The 19,208-nt window shown below is 49.8% G+C and overlaps 1 protein-coding gene across 8 annotated transcripts in view; it reads right to left on the bottom strand.

Moving 5' to 3' along the window:
* HERC1 (HECT and RLD domain containing E3 ubiquitin protein ligase family member 1) overlaps positions 1 to 19,208 on the bottom strand; it is a 1,817,725-nt gene that overhangs the window by 1,761,722 nt on the left and 36,795 nt on the right. The gene's annotated exons all lie outside the window — the stretch shown is intronic.

Genomic DNA, 19,208 nt, shown 5'->3' with positions numbered 1-19,208 from the left:
CTCCATCAAGCTTATTTGCATTACTGTAGCAGAACAGTTTACAGATATTCGCAACTTTTTTCTGTACTGTATGCATGCTGATGCGTTAGGTACACATACTCCTTCACTCTGTTCTGATTGAAAGATATGCCAAATCCCAGTCACAAACTGCACTCCACTAAGAGATATTCCTAATTTCTTAGCGAACACAGCAACAACACGCAATCCTTGCAAAAAGATAATGGAGATTTTCACTTACTTATCCAAGCCACCATCTACAATTCTAAAACTCATATACGATAGTAATCAATGCTCAGTCTGCAAATGCCATTGTGTTAAAATGGCAATCAGAATTGAAACATCCAAATTTTATAAAGACACCATCTGCGAAACCTTGGCCTACCCAGATTATACCTCACACACCTTATCTGCTTGTTTTGACATTCTTCTCCCTGATGGATGTAAGATATTCCACACACTCTCCATCTACTTTTTTGTAGCACTTTGAAAAACCTGGGAAAATGTGAATAATATGTTTTAAATTTGAGTTTAGCCCTTAAAAATTTTAATTAAGAATAAAAAATAACTCAACCATATATGGACATTGCAGCCAGAATGGCAACCAACCTCTAACCAAATCAGATTATTTCTGCCTGGCCTGTGGCATGTTTTTGTACATTTGTTAATTGAGATTTAACATTATGAGGAGAACACATATACCTCTGTAATGTTGAGAGCTAACAATGTTCTACAACTGATAAGTATTGGCAATACTAATTAGGCTAGCATTCCTCTATCAACTACACTTGTTGCTCCACACTTCAAATGTTACATAGGCGATATCCATTTACTATTACAGTCTGATGGTTTTCGATAGAAATGGTGATAAGAAATAAGTCACTGACAATGACTAGCATAAAGAGGAAACACTAAAGGTAACATTAAATCGACAGGGTGGCACTTAAAAGTACCTGGGCTAGCAACGAGACAGAAAGGAACAGGGAAGAGTTATCAGCTTTGCACGTGCCAAAGATTGAGGTGTGCTTTACGAGAACGCATGAAGATAGAAAAGAGGTTACCCGAGAGGATGTACAATGATGTAGATGACTTATGCTAAAATATCCCCTTTAGCAACGTCGGGCCAACCCACAATAATAGAACAATGACATTATCACAATTAATAAACCTTTTCTTGACGTGTCAGCTCCAATCCAGTATAAAACACATCATGCACTCCCTTTCACTGGTCAACAGAAACAGACAACATACAAGTGATTATCTCAGTGGTTTATACATAACACCCACTTAGCTATCAGCCATTTATCGGAGTATTATGAAATCACTGATCTTATAATATTTTGTTTCGCATGCTCTTAGGAGTCCTAAATAGATAGACCAGAAATGCACGTTTAAAATGCTCAATATTAGATAAGCAGCGTATCTCCATACGAAGAAAATTCTACAACTAAGAGGCTCATTCAGAGATAGGTCACAAATTACTTTATATCAATTAAGACCGTTGAATGGAGAGCCTGCATCAGATTGGTCTTTTGCCCTACAGGGCAGAGCTTTCAGCGCAAGAAAAGCAAAAGAAAACAAGTAGAGGCATTGCCCTACAGATAGGCCCATTCACAGGAGGGGAAGCAGAGGCACAAAAAATGTTTTTGCACTGCAGTGATTAGGGCTCATTCGGAGAGAAAGTGAAGCAGAGGGCTATTTTTCTCAGCTGTAGCTCATTGGTATGACGTTGTGTCAAAAGAGGGTGCTGCAATCTGTGAGGGGCAACTGACATCTCAGAAAAATAATGACGTCAGGGGACGGTGAATGACTAAAGCACCTCATGGATGGAGCCCGGGCCGGGGAAGGCAAAGCCGGACCCAATGGAGGCCGGGGACAAATGCCGCCCTGGGGTGGGAGGCCCCCGGCCCATCTACATTGCCCTGAAAATGGGGCTATTGCTCGCCCCAGGGCAAGCAACAGCCCCCCAAATCCGGGGCTAGCTGTTGAGCGGCGAGGGGGCCCAATACCTGTACACTTCCTTCTCAGACAGGTGAGAAGCTGAAGACGTGGACCCTGGACGTAAGACGCCGACTACAGTCGATTGCTGACAGGATCGCGACTATGGGATACCTGCCGCTGCCCAGCCACTGCCTCCCGGGTCTGGGAGCTGGGATCGTGTGACGCCTTCAAGCTGAGGCGTGTCTCCAAGAGCAGCGCGGGAGCAGTCAGAACCGTCCGGAGGCGGAGGCCGCTGCCCAGCGCCTTTTCCCCAGGAGCCGTCGAGCGGACGGGCAGGTCCCCTCCAGCGTTGCCGAGATCCCCGAGGCCGCTGCCAGCACAGCCGAGATTCCGCAGGCTCCTTGCGGAGGCCAGAGGCAGCACCCAGAAGCGCTAGGTGGAGCTCAGGGCATGCAGCCTTAAAGGGGCAGGAGCCCCCGAGGCTGGTTCGGGACCAGGATACGGGGGAAGAACAAATGTTACTTACCTGTAAACTGTGGTTCTCCAGTATTGGTGTCTTTCATAGATTCACATGCTTGAATATTCCCCGTCGTCGAAGTGGGAGTCCCACGGTATATATAAAAAGCAATAAGTATCATGTATATATACATATACACATACATAACCACATAAGAGTATATACATACCCAAATAAACTTATATATATATAGTTCAAATAACATATCAAGTTAAAAATACCATAGGATAGCATTGAGACATAGGAAAGCATTGAGAAAAAGAATCACTTTGCTAACATATCACTGTCACTTTATAGTCCAAACTCCAGCCAATCAGGCGCTAGCACCCTCTAGAACCTTCTCCTCAGAGGCTCAGGCCCTCAGATTTTCGAGCACGAGAGTGACCATAGAGCCGAAAGAGGAGAAGAGAGCCTCTGAGGGGAGGAGGGTGGGTCGCATGTGAATCTATGAAAGACACCAATACTGGAGAACCACAGTTTACAGGTAAGTAACATTTGTTCTTCTCCAGTATTTGGGGTGTCTTTCATAGATTCACATGCTTGAATAGAATAGTAAGCAGTAAACAGTATTCGGCTGACCAAGCCGTATTGATATTGCATGTAATACAAACAATGTATTTAAAGCGCAATAATAATAATACCCCAGGAGGAGGGAAGTAGCAGAGGCTCACCTTATTTAAACAGACTTCGTAGAACTGCCTGTCCCACAGCCGTGTCTGCTTCGTTAATGGATTCCAGACAGTAGTGCTTCGTAAACGTGTGCCTGCTGGACCACGTAGCTGCCCGGCATATTTGATGGATGGGCACACCAGCGAACAGGGCAGTGGAAGATGACATAGCCCTCGTTGAATGGGCTCTCACTCCCGAAGACAGAGGCTTACCAGCCTTTTGATGGCAAAAAGAGATTGCTGATGAAACCCAACGGGCAATAGTAGGTTTGGTGACAGATTGTCCTTTGCAAGCACGCCCGTAGGCCACAAACAACTGGTCAGATTTGCGAAAGGATTGAGTTCTGCTAATGTAGAATTTTAGACATCTCTTCAAGTCCAGAGAGTGTAAGCTTTGCTCCGCCGGGGTTTGTGGATGCGGGAAAAAAGTCTTTAAGAGCACCGGTTCGTTAAGATGGAAATCGGATGGCACTTTAGGTATAAAAACCGGATTAGTGCGGAGGATGACACAATCCGACCTGAATTGAAGGAACGGAGGCTTTATAGTAAATGCGTGAATGTCACTGACTCTGCGGGAAGAAGTCAGAGCAAGGAGGAGGGCCACCTTCCAAGTTAAACATTTGACATCCGCAGAGTGGATGGGTTCGAAGGGCGCCTTCATGAGTTGAGCCAGCACGATGTTCAGGCGCCACGTGGGTGGAGGACGCCGAATGGGCGGGAACATGCGGAAGAGACCCTTGAAAAATTGTTGCATGACTCTGGATGAATAGAGAGAGGACGAGCCGTCTTGTCGGAAGCGAGATATTGCTGCTAGAAAGACCTTTAAGGTAGAGTGCGATAATCCAGACTGCGCTAGTTGTAGGAAGAACGGCAGAATGTGTTCTGGGGGAGCGTGCACAGGATGAATGTGGGCGGAAGCACACCAATGACAAAATCGCTTCCATTTGAGCTTATACGTTTTCACTGTGGATGGAGCTCTTGCCTTAGCTAACACCTCCCTGCAGGCTGGAGGAATGTTCAAATGAGCAAATTCAAGGTGCTCAGGTTCCAAGCCGACAAGCTGAGAGATCTGGGATTCGGATGGCATATCCGACCATCGTTCATTGTCAGCAGATCCGGCTTCAGGTGGAGAAGGATGGGCTCGCGTTGGGATAGGAGAAGCAACTCCGAAAACCATGCTTGCCGAGGCCACCGTGGAGCTATTAGAAGTACATGGCACGGTTGTTGTCTCATCTTCCGCAGCACTCGCGGAATCAACGGAATCGGCGGAAAAGCGTACGCAAATATCCCGTACCAATTGATCGAAAGGGCATTTCCGCACGACCCTTGGAGGAGAAACCAGCTTGCGTAGGACTGGCATTTTGCATTCTGCGGGGTTGCGAAGAGGTCGATTGTCGGGTGACCCCAAAGGTTGAAGACAAATTCCAGCGTCGGTTGATGTAACTCCCACTCGTGGGTTGATGATGCTGACCGACTGAGTGCATCCGCCAGAGTATTGGAAATGCCGGGCAGATGAATTGCTTGTAACGTCATCTGATGGAGTATGGCCCAACTCCAAATCCTCTGCGCCAGACGGGAGAGCAGTGGAGATCTTGTCCCGCCCTGTTTGTTCAGGTAGTGCATGCACGTGGTGTTGTCCGTCTGAATGAGGACTGACTTCCCTTGGAACTGCAGGCGGAAGGATTTCAACGCCAAGAAAATGGCCATCAGTTCCAGTCTGTTGATGTGCCAGCAACGCTGAGCTGCTGACCATAGGCCCTTGACGGATAGATCTTGAAAATGTGCGCCCCAACCCTCCATGGATGCGTCCGTGGTAAGGACGAGTTCTGGGGTTGACGACAGAAAGGATGTTCCTGCTGCGATGTTGGCAGGACAAGTTCACCAATGCAGCGCTTGAGCCATGCGGGGTGACACCACGACCTGATCGTTGAAGGAACCGGAAACCTGGCGCCACTGCTTGTCTAACTCCTCTTGGATGATGCGACTTTTTAGTCTGCAGAGAGGGATCAAAGCGATGCATGAGGACACCATTCCCAGAAAGGATTTTAATATGCGGACTGAAACTGACTGCTTTGCTGCGATGGAGCTCGCAAGCTGTTGAATCCGTTCCTGACGCTCTGCTGAAGCGAAGGCCATGGTTGTGCTCGTATTGATACAAGCGCCGAGAAAAGTCTTGCACGTAGTTGGCGTGAGTTGAGATTTTTGTACATTGATCGACAACCCCAGGGACTGAAACAGATCGAGACAGCGCTGGGTATCGAGGGCCGCCTGGTGGGAGGATTGAGCTTTGATGAGGCAATCGTCCAGGTAGGGGTATATCTGAATACCCTCTTGTCGTAAGTGAGCCACCACCGGGGCTAGGAATTTTGTAAAGACCCGCGGGGCTGAGCAGAGTCCGAAGGGTAGGACTTTGAATTGGTAGTCCCTGTGGCCCACTCGAAACCGTAGGTATTTCCTGTGACGTGGCAGAATGGGCACATGGAAATATGCGTCCTGCAGATCGATCGTTGTCATGTAATCCTCTTGAGAAAAGAATTGGAGGATGTCCTTCAATGTGAGCATCCGAAAGGACTGAGTCTTGAGAAATTTGTTGAGCAATCTGAGATCGAGGATGGGACGCCATTCCCCTGATTTCTTTAGTATGAGGAAAAAACGGGAATAGAATCCCAACCCTCTTTGAAATTTCGGAACCACTTCGATGGCACCCTTGTTTAACATTATTTGGATTTGTTTGAAAAGTTCTCTGAGATGGGCGGGTGGTGGCCCGGATGGAGGTGTGCGTGGAGGAACCTTCACAAACTCTAGGGCGTGGCCCCTTGAAATAATATCCAGGACCCAGCGGTCCGAAGTGATTAAGGACCAGGTTGAAAAGAACTGGGAGATTTTTCCTCCAACAAGAACTAGAGGACAACTGGGAAAAGGAAGTTCTTTCCGTACAGAGTCACTGCTTCTTGGTTGAATTTCCTCTGTAATTCGACTTTCCTCTGTATGACTTGCTAGTTTGCTGTCTGTAGGACTGCTGCGGTTGTGAATAGTACCGCTGTTGCCCCTGATTGTACGAGCGGTATTGGGACGAGGAGCCACGAAAAGATGATGATGAGGAGGTGCCGCGGCCGCGCGCACCTCGAAAGGGCTGCTTCTTAAACTGTAGAGTGCCGAGGGAACGAGCCGTATCCGTATCCTTTTTAATGGTTTGCAAGGCATCTTCTACATGCTGGCCGAATAATGACTCCCCGTCATATGGCATGTCCAAAATCTTAGGCTGGACCTCTTGCCGAAAAGAGGTTGATCGAAGCCAGCCCTGTCTTCTTAGGACGGCTGCTCCCGCCAATTGGCGAAAACCGGTGGATGCGATGTCAACAGAGCAGTCAATGATCTCGGATGACGCCCTCTCTCCCTCTTGCAGGATCTTCTGAGCTTCCGCTCTTGAATCCTCCGGTATAAGCTTGACCAATGCAGCCATGTCCGACCACATCTGTCTATCATAACGGCCGAGGATAGCCAAGGAATTCGCAGCCCGGACCGTTGTTGACGCCATGGTTGAAAACTTCTTGCCTATGGCATCCAGGCGACGGCCGTCGCGGTCCGGAGGCGCCGACATTGGAGATGATGGATTCTTGGAGCGGCGCTGTGCCGCTTGTGTGATCACTGAGTCCGGCTTAGGTTGAGACACCAAGCAGGCTGGGGAAGAATCCGGAGCTTTATATTTTTTCTCCAGGCGTGGGAGCACCGCCGGAATAGAATTAGGTGTCTTCATTAATTTTAAGCCTTCATTCCATATGAAGTCTATGATTGGCACAGCTCGTACTTGTTTCTGAGGCTGGGACTTGAAGTCATATAAGAAACAGTCCTCTTCCCTAACCACCATGGGAAGGTGAAAGCGTTGTGCTGCTCTCTCCATCAGCTGATGGAACCCTGTTATGTCGACAGGTGGCGAGTTGACTGGTGACCTTGGCGGTGATGCGGGCGAATTGATTTGGTAATCATCCCAGTCCGCCATAGTGTCGTCCTCTGGGAGCTCGCCCTCTTCCGTATCCGGATTGTCCATATTATCATCCTCTGCATTGGAAGGCAGTGCAGGTGTGGAGGGCGTGGGTATCGTTGGCAATATAGGATGAGGTGGAACCTCAGATGGCGCTTCACGTGGAGTATTTTGAGGGGATGCTGGAAAACGACGATTATAGTCTTCCAACATATATTGGAGGTTGGAAACAAGCTGCACAGGAAGCTGCATCATAGGAACCGGAGCAGAGGTATTTTGCTCTTCTTCCTGTTCATAGAATTCATCCTCCTCAGACTCTTGGCATTTTATATGGAGCTCCGAAGGACTATGAGCATCCCGAAAAAGAGACTGATCGCCCTCATCCGAATCGTCCTCATCCCCTGAGGGAAATAGTTGACGAGGTGGCCGTGGTCCAGGTGGTAACATAACTGGGTCTAGCATGGCCTTACGACGAAGCATTAAGGAGCTGTCCACAGACCCCGGTGCTGGCGTTGACATTGGCACCAATGGCATTGTCGCAAAATTTGACCCTACCGTCGTCGAGGCGACCGTCGACGAAGCAATCGTCGACGGAGCTGCCGTCGACGAGGTTGCTGCCGTCGACGGGACTGCCGTCGACGGGGTGGCTGCCGTCGACGGGATGGCTGTCGTCGACGGTGTGGCTGTCGTCGACGGTGTGGCTGTCGTCGACGAGGCTGTCGTCGACGAGGCTGTCGTCGACGAGGCTGTCGTCGACGAGGAAGATTTCCTCTTCTTCTTTTTACCCATCGTCGACGGAGTTGTAGACGTCGACGGAAGCGCCAGCTTCCCAGTCGTCGACGAAGAAGTGAGTGGTATCGTCGACGAGACAGTTCTAAGAGACACACATACTATCGTCGACGGAGAAGACGTCGACGAAGTCAGTGTCGTCGACGAAGGATATCTACTCGATACCGTCGTCACCGTCGTCGACGAGGCTGATGAAGTAGCCGATCTCGTCGACGGAGGGGCCGTCGACGGGCCCGTCGACGGTTTTGAAAGTTTCTGACTGGAAACATGTGCTGACGGAGTCACAGACGCCTGAGAGCTACGTCTCGGGGGCGCAGACGTGGTGACAGAGACTTTGCCTGTAGACACTTCCTCAAGGTGAAGTCTCTTCTTTTTCAGAAAAGGAGATGGCAAGTCCTGGACACTTCCACGCTTTGAGGAGACTCCTGTTTTGACAGAGGCTACACTTTCCACCTCAGAAAGTGGGTTGTCTGTGTCCTTTAGTTTTTGAAGCCATATTAAAAGGCGACCTTCTCTATCTTTCAAAGTTTTGTGAGAGAAAGTTCTGCAGATCTTACAATTAGCCACCTTATGATCAGGATACAGACAATAAATACATTTCTCATGGGGATCCTCAGAGAAAAGTCTTGACTTTCCGCAAGATGAACAAGGACGGAAAAGAGATTTCTTACTTGCAGACATGATGAGAGATAAAAAACCTCAAACCAGATGAAGAACTGAGCAGAGCTCAGGGAGACTCCCTTCACACGACGTGCGGTAGAAAATCTGAGGGCCTGAGCCTCTGAGGAGAAGGTTCTAGAGGGTGCTAGCGCCTGATTGGCTGGAGTTTGGACTATAAAGTGACAGTGATATGTTAGCAAAGTGATTCTTTTTCTCAATGCTTTCCTATGTCTCAATGCTATCCTATGGTATTTTTAACTTGATATGTTATTTGAACTATATATATATAAGTTTATTTGGGTATGTATATACTCTTATGTGGTTATGTATGTGTATATGTATATATACATGATACTTATTGCTTTTTATATATACCGTGGGACTCCCACTTCGACGACGGGGAATATTCAAGCATGTGAATCTATGAAAGACACCCCAAATACTGGAGAATAAGACCGCGCCTTTCACCCAAGGAGAGGGGAAAGGGCAGCAAGAAAATAAGGCAAACCGACCCCCCCACCACCACCCCAGAGGACTCAACAAGTTTGCCGAAGAGCCCAGGTGAGCTATCCCAGCCTGGTGAACACAAAAGAGAGACACACCCAGCAAAAAGAAAAGAAACGAAACAGCACATCACCCGAGCACTGCTGCCAGTGCCTTTTGGGGGCAAGCAGGTGCTTTGGGATTCCTGGGACTTGGATTATCGGCAGTCCCCTCTTTGGTTTGTTTATTGGTTGCCAGTCTGCAAGTCTGTCAGCCATTCTGTGAGGGCCTTCAGCCTCGGGCCATCAAAAGACAGTGGCACAAGAATTTTGCACATTCCACCAGCAGTGAGGCACCAGGATTTCAGGGCATAATAGGATGCACAACAGGCGTGGGGCAGCCGGGAGGGAGATGAGACTCCTGGCACGCTTCAGAGAGGCGGAAGGGCCTGCAGAGATCCACAAAAGAGGCAAAGAGGAGACGCAGGGTCAGACTTGGATGATGATCTGTAGGCGATGTTGGACAAGGCCAGGGCTTTGGTAGCCCTGAAAAGGAAAACCTGGATGGACCAGCAAATCAACAAGGGAGCCCACAGGAAAGGGAAGAAGCAAAGACCGGCATCCCCTCCGGCACCGCCCCCCAAAAAACCAGGAGGTAGGGGGCATGCAGTCAGAACAGCAGCCCCCGCAAAAGTCACCAAAGCAGGGGCAAAGACTCCTGGTAACAAGTAAGCAGAAAGAGGCATGGGCAAGAACACACAAGCCAGAAACATGAGGGTGGCAACCCCCAAGATGGTGTTCAGCTCAGACACCGAAGGGAGCAGTGATGAGGGATCTGTAGCCAGCACGGCGGCCCCCCAGGAATTATGCAGTGGACTAACCAACGCGGCTGACAAGGGTAAGCAACGCATGCAGAGCGTCAGGTAGGTGCACGAGAGGGTGCATCGCGATGGTCCAGCAGAGGGGGGACCAGGGCAAATTGTCAACCTGGGTAAGCAACTAGGAGTAAGCAATTCAGCGTTTGCAAGGGCCCTGGCCTATCCATCCTCACTGGCAGGCAGGGACCAACCAGGCTTTCAAGGGGAGTAATGGGGACAGGGAACAACTCACCTAGCGGCTTCGATGCCCTGGGTGGCAATGGCCCGGGGCAGGTTCCCCATTTGGGGTGGTTCCCCCCATGGAACACAGGAAGACAAAGGAGTTGTCAAGAGTCAGAACAAAGAGTGGAACGAGGCGGAGCACGAAAGGGGCAACAGGCAAGAGTAAAGGATCCCCAGCAGTCAAAACGGGGAAAAAGAAAGAACCGAAGAAACCACACAAGAGGTTACGGCAGCCCCGGGGTAGTAAAACGGGAAAAGGAGAGGGCCCGGACCCCAAGGGGAAGCCGGGCAGCGACTACTTGAACCCCTCCCCGGGAGATCCCCCTACAATGACAAAGTTATTCAGGTTGGCCAATCTGATCCCACTGACAGTAAAGGAAAGAATATGGAGAAAAGAATTTATAGAAAATTTTTCCCTGCTAAAAGTACGTCAGGCAGGCTTGGACCTGACTACAAAAGACAAGAAAGACGATGACAGGAGGGAGAGGCGCAAACCCAGGATAGAGCGATCACTGGAGAATTGGCTGTAAGCCTTCAGGGCCTTGGCCTGCGTTTTCATTGAGAAATTCCCCCAGAGTGAAGCAGCACTTATTTTATATGAGCAAAAAGTGCACGAAGCACAACAGCAGTATCAGGGAGATGCATGGTTGAGATACATTGAGGGCTTCAGGGAGAAAATGCAGACCTGGCCAGTGATTGAGTGGGACTGGCAGGGCAAGGAAGGGTTCACGACACACTAAGTGGCAGCCAGAGAAGGAGTCAGCACAAGGGAGCACAATTTTCGTCCCTTCTGGAGTAAGGGGAAGTATGAAGGGCAAGGACAAGAGTTCAAAGGAAAGAACCAGAGCAGTAATAAATCAGGAAAGTCATGCTGGAAGTTCATCAAAGACGACTGTAAATGGGGGGCTGCATGCAGGGTCAAACACGCATGTGGGTCATGCGGAGGAAGCCACTCCACCATACACTGAAGGCAGGCTCAAGAGACATGGGCCAAGCAAGAGAAAAAAGGCACAAGAAAGTGAGGGACAGGTCCCAACGGACAGGGGCAAATGGGGTGAGGGAGGGGGGCAGCTGTTACCAACCCCCATAAAGGCAAGCAGGCTATTATACTTCTTGGGACACTATCCCAGGGCAGCAGACAAGCAAAGGTTAGCAGAAGGTTTCACACAAGGTTTTACAACCACCTACAAAGGGCCAGGGGCCCCCGTGTAAGCCGGAACATGAAATCAGTAAGAGACAACCCAGGGGTGGCATGGCAGAAGGTGGAGAAAGAAGTCCAGCTGGGGCGGGTGGCTGACCCTTCCACTCCCCCCCCCACTGGAGGACCTGGTGGTATCGCCCCTTGGCATACTGCCCAAGAAGGAGGCAGGCAAATTCAGGCTGATACATCATCTGTCACACCCCATGGGGATTCCATTAATGACTTGCTGGAGCAAGGGAGTTGCTCAGAAGCCTACGCATCAGTGGATAATGCCGTGGACCTGATAAGGCAGGCGGGGGGCCCTGTTGGCGAAGACGGACATAGAATCGGCCTTCCGCCTCCTGCCAGTGCACCCAGACAGATATCAATTGCTAGGTTTTCAGCTAGACGGGCAATACTACTATGACAAATGCCTGCCAATGGGTTGCTCCATATCCTGTGCATACTTTGAGGCTTTTCGCGAATTCCTGGAGTCGGAGCTGGGGACACGTGCCCCAGAAGGAGGACGGGTCCACTACTTAGACTATTTCCTCTTTATCGGCAGGGCAGGCACAGGGGAATGCGCACCCTCCTGCAAAACTTCATACAACTTGCCCAGGACTTGGGAATCTCCCTAGCGCAAGATAAGACAGAGGGCCCAACCACAAAACTATCCTTTCTCTGTATAGAGCGAGACTCGGTTGCTGGGGCATGCAAATTGCTGCCCGAGAAGGTGGCGGAGCTAAAGGAAATCATTGGCAGATTGAGGCAGCAGAAGAAGGCAACGCTAGGCGAAGGGCAGCAGCTGCTGGGGACGTTGAATTTCGCCACAAGGGTAATCTCCGCAGGCGCGTTTTTGCTAGACGCTTGGCCTAGATGACAAATTTCGACGGCACCCTTATGTGGCGTAAGCCCTGGGTGCAGGCTAACCATTTCAAGCTATATACGGACTCATAAGGGCTTCGGCTTCAGGGCCATCCTAGGGAACGCATGGAGGGCAGAGGCCTGGCCAGCCACCTGCCAGAAAGCGGGGGTTATATCCCCATTGTGGTGGCTTTCCACATTTGGTCCCAACGGTTGGCAAACAGACAGCTAATGCTATGGCCCGACAACCGTGCTGTAATGCAGGCGATTAACACAGGGACAGCGAAATGCCCGGCGGTGGTTAACATGCTGCGAAAACTAGTCGACTGTCAGCTGGGGGTGAACATCGCACTGAGGGCACGTTACATCCCAGGGGTAGACCACTCAATTGCCGATGCCATTTCTCGTTTTCAGCGGGCAAAATTCCGAGAACTTGCCACGAACAGGGGCCGAGGGATGACCCCGGTGCCGGAAGAGGCTTGGGTATGGGTGGACCTGGGTTAAAGAAGACTCTCAACAACGCACTGGCCACAATGACAGAGGTCCGTTACCGTAAGTGATGGGAAATGTCTGCAGCCAGGACAGGGCTAGCAAGGGGCTGGCTGGCAGGCCAGGAGGAAGTCTTAAACGTCTTAGAATGGGTTTTCTTGGCAGGAAAGGCAAATTCGTGGCCCAGGCACACTTGAATGTAGTAGCATACTACACAAAATTGGCAGCAGAAGAGGACCCTACTAGGGGTTTCCGTTGCAGAATGGCAATGAAATGTTGGGGCAGGTTGAAACAGGCAAAGAAGAATACAAGGCGGTCCATCCATTTTGACATTCTACAGCGCATGATGGGGCCCTAGGAGAAATATTCATCTCGGAGATGGAAGCAACACTCTTTCTGGCAGCGTTCATATTGTCATTCTTTGGGGCATACAGGGTAAGCGAATTGGTGGCCCCAGGTGTAGGTGATCCAGGGACAGAGGGCATATGCAGGTCTGACGTGGAGCTAAGGGAAGGGCACATGACTATCCTGCTGCGACAGTCAAAGACAGACCAGGCAGGCAGAGGGAGGTGGACTAGAATAAATTGCATTAAAATTAAATCTTGTTGCCCAGTGTGCTTAGTGCAGAGGTCCACACGACCCAAGGAACAAACTTACAGGCCACTGTTCAAAAATAGGGACGGGTCGTTACTCAGCCGGTTTTAATTCATAGCGGTGATGAGAAAGGCATTAGGGGCGATTGGGCTCCCTGCCAGGGCTTTCGGGTCCCACTCATTCAGGATCGAGGCAGCCACCACAGCCGCAGGGTTAGGCCTGGGTTCCGAGCAAATCATGGGGATAGGGCGCTGGGCATCCAGCGCGTTTAAACGTTACATGCGTCCCACGATGTACTGAGTCCGGTTTCTCACCTCCCCCACCTCCGTCTAGGTCTGACTGAGCAACGCAAGAAGGTATGGATCGTGGGCCATTCCTACATAGCGCGAGCACATCGCTGGGCGGCGGCCAGACACGAATTTCGGCAGAATCTGGCTGCGGATCACTGAAAGTGTTTGGATGGGGCGATCGGGAATGAAATGGGACCAACTGCTCCCCGCGGTGCGAGAAGCTATGGGGCAAGAATGCAGACCGGATGCAGTGGTGGTCCACCTTGGCAGCACTAGCGTGTAGGGGCCTCCTAGAAAGAATGCAGGAAGGCCTCTCAGCCATGGCTAGAATGGTACGCCCAGCTGAAGTAATGTTTTCAGAAATAATAGTGCGGAGAACATGGAGAGGGGCAATAGACCTGGGGGCTGTGGAAAAATCCATACGGAAATTGAATATCACCATGGCAAAGATATGTAAGGCCAATGGCTGGGATTTTGTGAGACAAGGTTTCATAAACCTGGGGTCCCCTGGTTATCACATAGAGGATGGGGTGCACCTAACCGGGATGGGAATGGATATGTTCCTACTGAACATCGTGGGGGTGCTGGAGCAGATGGGTTTTGCATTGTATGGAAGAGAGTAGCGGAACAGGGGGAGCTCCCTCCGACCATGGAACTGTAGGTAGTGTGGCGGATGAAACCCAAGAAAGTTAAACAAAAGAGATAAATTAGTAGAGGTAGATGGAAGGCTCACACAGTGTCCTTGGGATGCCTCACGGCAGGGGCACTGAGGGAGCCGGTAATGGCATGCCACCAGAGACAGAGTAGATGTGATGCTCCCGCAGTGTCCTCGGGATACCTGATGGCAGGGGTACCAAGCCTCAGGAAGAATGGAGGAGATGCTCACACAGGGTTCTTGGGATGCCACACGGCAGGGACCCGTAGGAGCAGGGAGGAGCCAAGAAGGGGTCCAGATGGACACCCACCAAGTCGGTAGCAAGTTGAAACCTAAACCCGAGAAGCAGAGGCCCAGACATGTGGGCCCCTTCCGTAGAAATTGGTTGTCTGAGACCATATAATGACCAAGAATTTACTGTGATAATTGCGTAGACAATAAAATGTGTGAACATGGATGTTAAAAATGACCATGAAAATTGCAAATGAATGACCATGTTATGTTGAAATAAACTGCGACCTTTTAAGGCACCAAAGCAAGTTGTCAGTGGTGTTATTTAAAGGGTAAGATGGTCACAGTTGAAATGAGGAGGAGGAGGGGGGATGACGCCTCTTGGGAGGGGTTTTGACAGCAGTGCCGACTACTGAACTCGTTCAAGTTGCTGGTCACTAGTGCTTCTGCTGCTTGGTCTCCTCTAAAAAAGGAAAACTCCAATTAACATGAGGTTGAAAGTGTGGGCTGCTACAGACCGTGATGCTAATTCTGGCCAGCAGGAGACCATGGGGCCATAACTTGGTAAAATGGAGGACTGCAGATCCTAGGCACTATGCAGGGGATCGTGGATACAGATAAGGAAAAAACAAATCTATTGCTGGCTAAGAGCCCACCCTTTGATTGGACAGCAGCCAAAACAACCATTACCACAATGCAGAAAATTGCTGCAGGATGACTCGATGGAAATGTAAATTAATCTATACCTTTGTCGCCCTTTTCCCAAAAAATTGCACTGTTTTAGAAGTAACTGTTTCGAAAGCAGTTGAGATCATTGCATGCAGGTTTTATTTTTTTTGGTCATTTTCGTTTTATTCTTTCTTAAAAACAAGAAGTACAATTATAGCCATCGTAAACAAATGAGCTCATCAGAAATAGAAACTGCTATGGACGTTTAAAAGCATTCTTCCTGTCTGCCTTTAAAGAGTAGCACCGCATTCTTACTTACTCCATCTGAAGCATTTAGGTCTTCTAATATTGAAAGTTCTATACACTTCCGAAAATAGACAATTGTCATAAACATTCCTGGTAACGACATCACCTCGTTGTGAGTAAAAAGAAAATCGGAAGATAGGAGTATATTTTGTCATTTATAAAAACGTGCTTACCCATGGGGGAAATGAATTGAATCACTTTAATAACGTGCCTAAACAATTCCTGCGTTCTGCCGACAGGGTCCAGGGTTCCTGAGAAACAAAATCACAGAGTAAATCCTGCGTATAAACTAGGTCATCAGAAACTCATCTGCTCCTAGTTTATAATTACACGTATTGTATTCACTGATTTGGACGTCTATATTTGGTCTCCCTTATTCCTCTGGGGCAGGTTCTCACGGAGCGTCGGGAGGCCTACTGAATGCAGCATTCCATTCCAGCCAGGGGGAGGAGGCTAAACATTTAAAACATTAAATCTGCAGCATTACATTCTCCTCCCTGCCTCCACAGGCTATGATGCTACGCCCTGAAATGGGCTGCACAGAGCTCCGGATTGAGCAGTCCTTGGTCACCAGCAGGCAATTCTGTGCTATGTGCTGCAGCTCGGGCTGGTACGGTGGTTCGGGGCTTTGAAGGCCGAGCGGCGGAGGCAGTTGGGCTGTGATCTGTATTGCATGGTGTCTGACGTGCATGGCGGGGATGGGTGAGGTGAGCATATCGGGATCCTGCTGCATGATCACCTCACTGAACAGGCAAAAATGTCAGCCTTGATGCTGTAGTGCGCCGACTATCAGATTACGAAGATTTTCAGGATTTGGTGAAGCGCAACAGCTACCCCGGCAAAGGGGTGTCCCGGCGCTAAGAACAGGCGCGCAAACTGAGGATAGAGGGGGAGGGGGGGAGGGGGAAACTAGGGAGCGGGGAATAGGTGAGTCTTAATTGCTTTGCGAAAGGCAGGGAGGGAGTCAATGGAGCGAATGCTAAGGGGGAGATCGTTCCATAGTGTGGGGGCAAGGACGCTAAAGGAGCGGCCTCCAGTTCGGCAGAGTCGAATCCTAGGGATTGTCAGGAGGAGTTGGTTGGCAGAGCGTAAAGCACGGCCAGGAACGTAAGGTTGGGCAAGGCTACGAAGCAGAGGGGGATTTCCTTGTTTCACGATCTTAAAGATCGTGACTAAGGCCTTGAATTTGATTCGGCGATCCACGGGCAGCCAGTGGAGCTTACGGATGGTAGCTCTGGCTGAACATCTGCGTGGGAGGCCAACCAGCGTTCTGGCTGCCGCATTTTGTATGCGTTGGAACCTAGCGGTATCCGCTTTATTAGCTCCCAAAAGGAGGACGTTAGAGTAGTCCCGGCGCGATAGAATGGTCGCCTGGACGATAAGCTGGCGGGCCTTAGAATCGAAGAGCCCAAGTATGGGCCTGAGGTTCCTTAAAAGGCCTATGCAGGTGGCGGTCACCTTTTTGGTGTGGGACTGGAAGCTAAGGTTGGCATCAACCCAGACTCCCAGATTTTTGACACAATTTTTGGGGAGTGGAGTGGCGCCTAGGGATGACGGCCACCAGTGCTCGTTCCAAAGGCTGGTGTTACGGCCTAGGAGGAGCACCTCGGTTTTCCTGGCGTTGAGTTGGAGGTAGTTGTCCGTCATCCATCGGGCCACAGCAGTCATACCCTCTTTAAAGTTGGATGCCACGAGGGACGGGCTTTCCGAGAGGGTGACAACCAGCTGGGTGTCGTCCGCGTACGAGACAAGCGTGAGCCCCCACTCTCTAGCCACGTCCGTGAGTGGCTGGACGTATAGATTAAAGAGGGAGGGGCTCAACGCTGAACCCTGGGGGACACCTTGAGCGATGGGGTGAGGTTTAGAAAGATAAGGAGGAGCCGACACCTTGAAGGATCTATCCTTAAGAAAGGATCGGAACCATGCAAGTGCAAGGCCAGTCACCCCGGTCATCTCCAGACGTTTCAGAAGGATGTCATGGGATACCGTGTCAAAGGCCGCGCTGAGATCAAGGAGAATCAGCGCAGCACTATGACCGGAATCTAAAATCATCCGGAGATGCTCCGTAGTGGCCAGTAGGGCAGACTCCGTACTATGGCCTGCACGGAAGCCATTTTGGGAGGGGTCTAGAATTCCATGACTTTCCACATGTTTCGAAAGAATGTCATTAACATGGGTTTCGGCAATTTTGGACATCCAGGGGAGAAGGGATATGGGCCGAAAATTTTCTGGCTTGGTGGGGTCGAGGGTAGGTTTTTTAATTATCGGTGATACCCATGCTTGTTTCCAAGCTATGGGTACGAATCCTGTAGAAAAGGAGAGGTTGAGGATGTTCAGCATGGGGGATAGAAAAAAGTCCATCGAGGCCAGGAAATGAGAAGGACTCATGGGGTCGGCTGGGGAACCAGTCTTCACTTTCTTGCCTAGTCTGATCAGGTCTGCAGCGGTGATGGCAGTAATTTGGGACAGAGGTAAGATGTTAGGGGCTGTGGTCATAGAAACTCCATTGAAAGGAGCGATCTGTGGAAAGGTTGCATAAATTTTCTGGACTTTTTCAATGAAATAGGTTGCGAGCTGCTCACATTGCACGTGGGAAGAGATTTTTGGAGGGGGCGCCCTAGGGTTTTGGAGCTCTTTCACTAGTTTAAAGATGATTTTAGATGGGTTCGCATTGGAGTTAATTTTGTTGGAATAAAAAGAAGCACGGGAAGATCTAATAGCTTTATGGTAGGTCTTAAGCCTGGATAGATATTCAGCCTTATCCTGGTTATCATATTGTTTCCTCCATAGGCGCTCAGCCTTTTTGCACTCCTTGCGCATTGCTCTAAGGGTGTCGTCGAACCATGGGTTGGAGGGTGTATTACGTCCTTTAGTCAGTTTAGCCGGAATAAGAGTGTCGAGGCCGTTACTGATCCAGTTGGTGAACGAGGTATAGGTCGCGTCTATATCCTGGTTGGCGTCGTTTTGGAACTCTCCAAGGGTTTCATGTAAGGCAAGTGGGGAGAGTTTGTGCCAGGGTCTTTTTAGACGCTGAATGGATTCAGTTTTGATTTGACGTTGGGGTGCCGGGACGCTCAGTTTAACAAGATGGTGATCCGTCCATCCCATGGGGGTGGGGGTTTCTGCAGCTGCCTCTTGTATGTTAGAAAAGATCGGATCTAGGGTATGTCCAGCTATATGGGTAGAGGTGTGGACTAGGGAGTTAAGTTGCAGTGCCGAGAGGTCTGCAAGAAGATTAGTGATGGTATTATCGCCAATCGCATCAAAGTGCAAGTTTAGGTCACCTAGAATGGTGAAGTTGGCGAATTTAGTAGTGAGCACTGTGGCCGTTTCGAGGAGGGCATTAATAAATCTAGTGGCCTGGCCTGGAGGGCGATAAATGTATAGGCCTGATAGCATAAATTGGGGGGTCACACTAATTTTAAATTGGGCGCATTCACAGTCTTGGAGAGGTTCCTTGATAAAAGAACAGGTCAGCTGTTTTTTATAAATAATTGCGATGCCGCCACCGCGAGATTCACGGTTAATGGTGACCAGGTTGTACTCATCTGGGAGCGTTAGGTTGGGGATGGTGGTAATGTCATCTCGGAGCCATGTTTCGCATAGAAACAGTACATCAGGGTTTTCCTCCTGAAGAAGCGTATTCACCTCAGGGTGATGTTTAACGAGGGATCTGCAGTTGAGTTGGAGTATCATCAGTGGCGGAATTGTAGTATTTGGGAGGTCACACCGTACCCTAGTGGGTGCGTTGGTGGAGAAGTGGCAGTGGTTGCAGTGGAGATGCGTAAGACCCA

This window comes from Triturus cristatus, chromosome 3_1, assembly GCF_964204655.1.
Source record: "Triturus cristatus chromosome 3_1, aTriCri1.1, whole genome shotgun sequence".
Lineage (NCBI taxonomy): Eukaryota > Metazoa > Chordata > Amphibia > Caudata > Salamandridae > Triturus > Triturus cristatus.
Note: the sequence above shows the minus strand (reverse complement) of the source record. Positions and strands in the feature narration are given on the sequence as shown.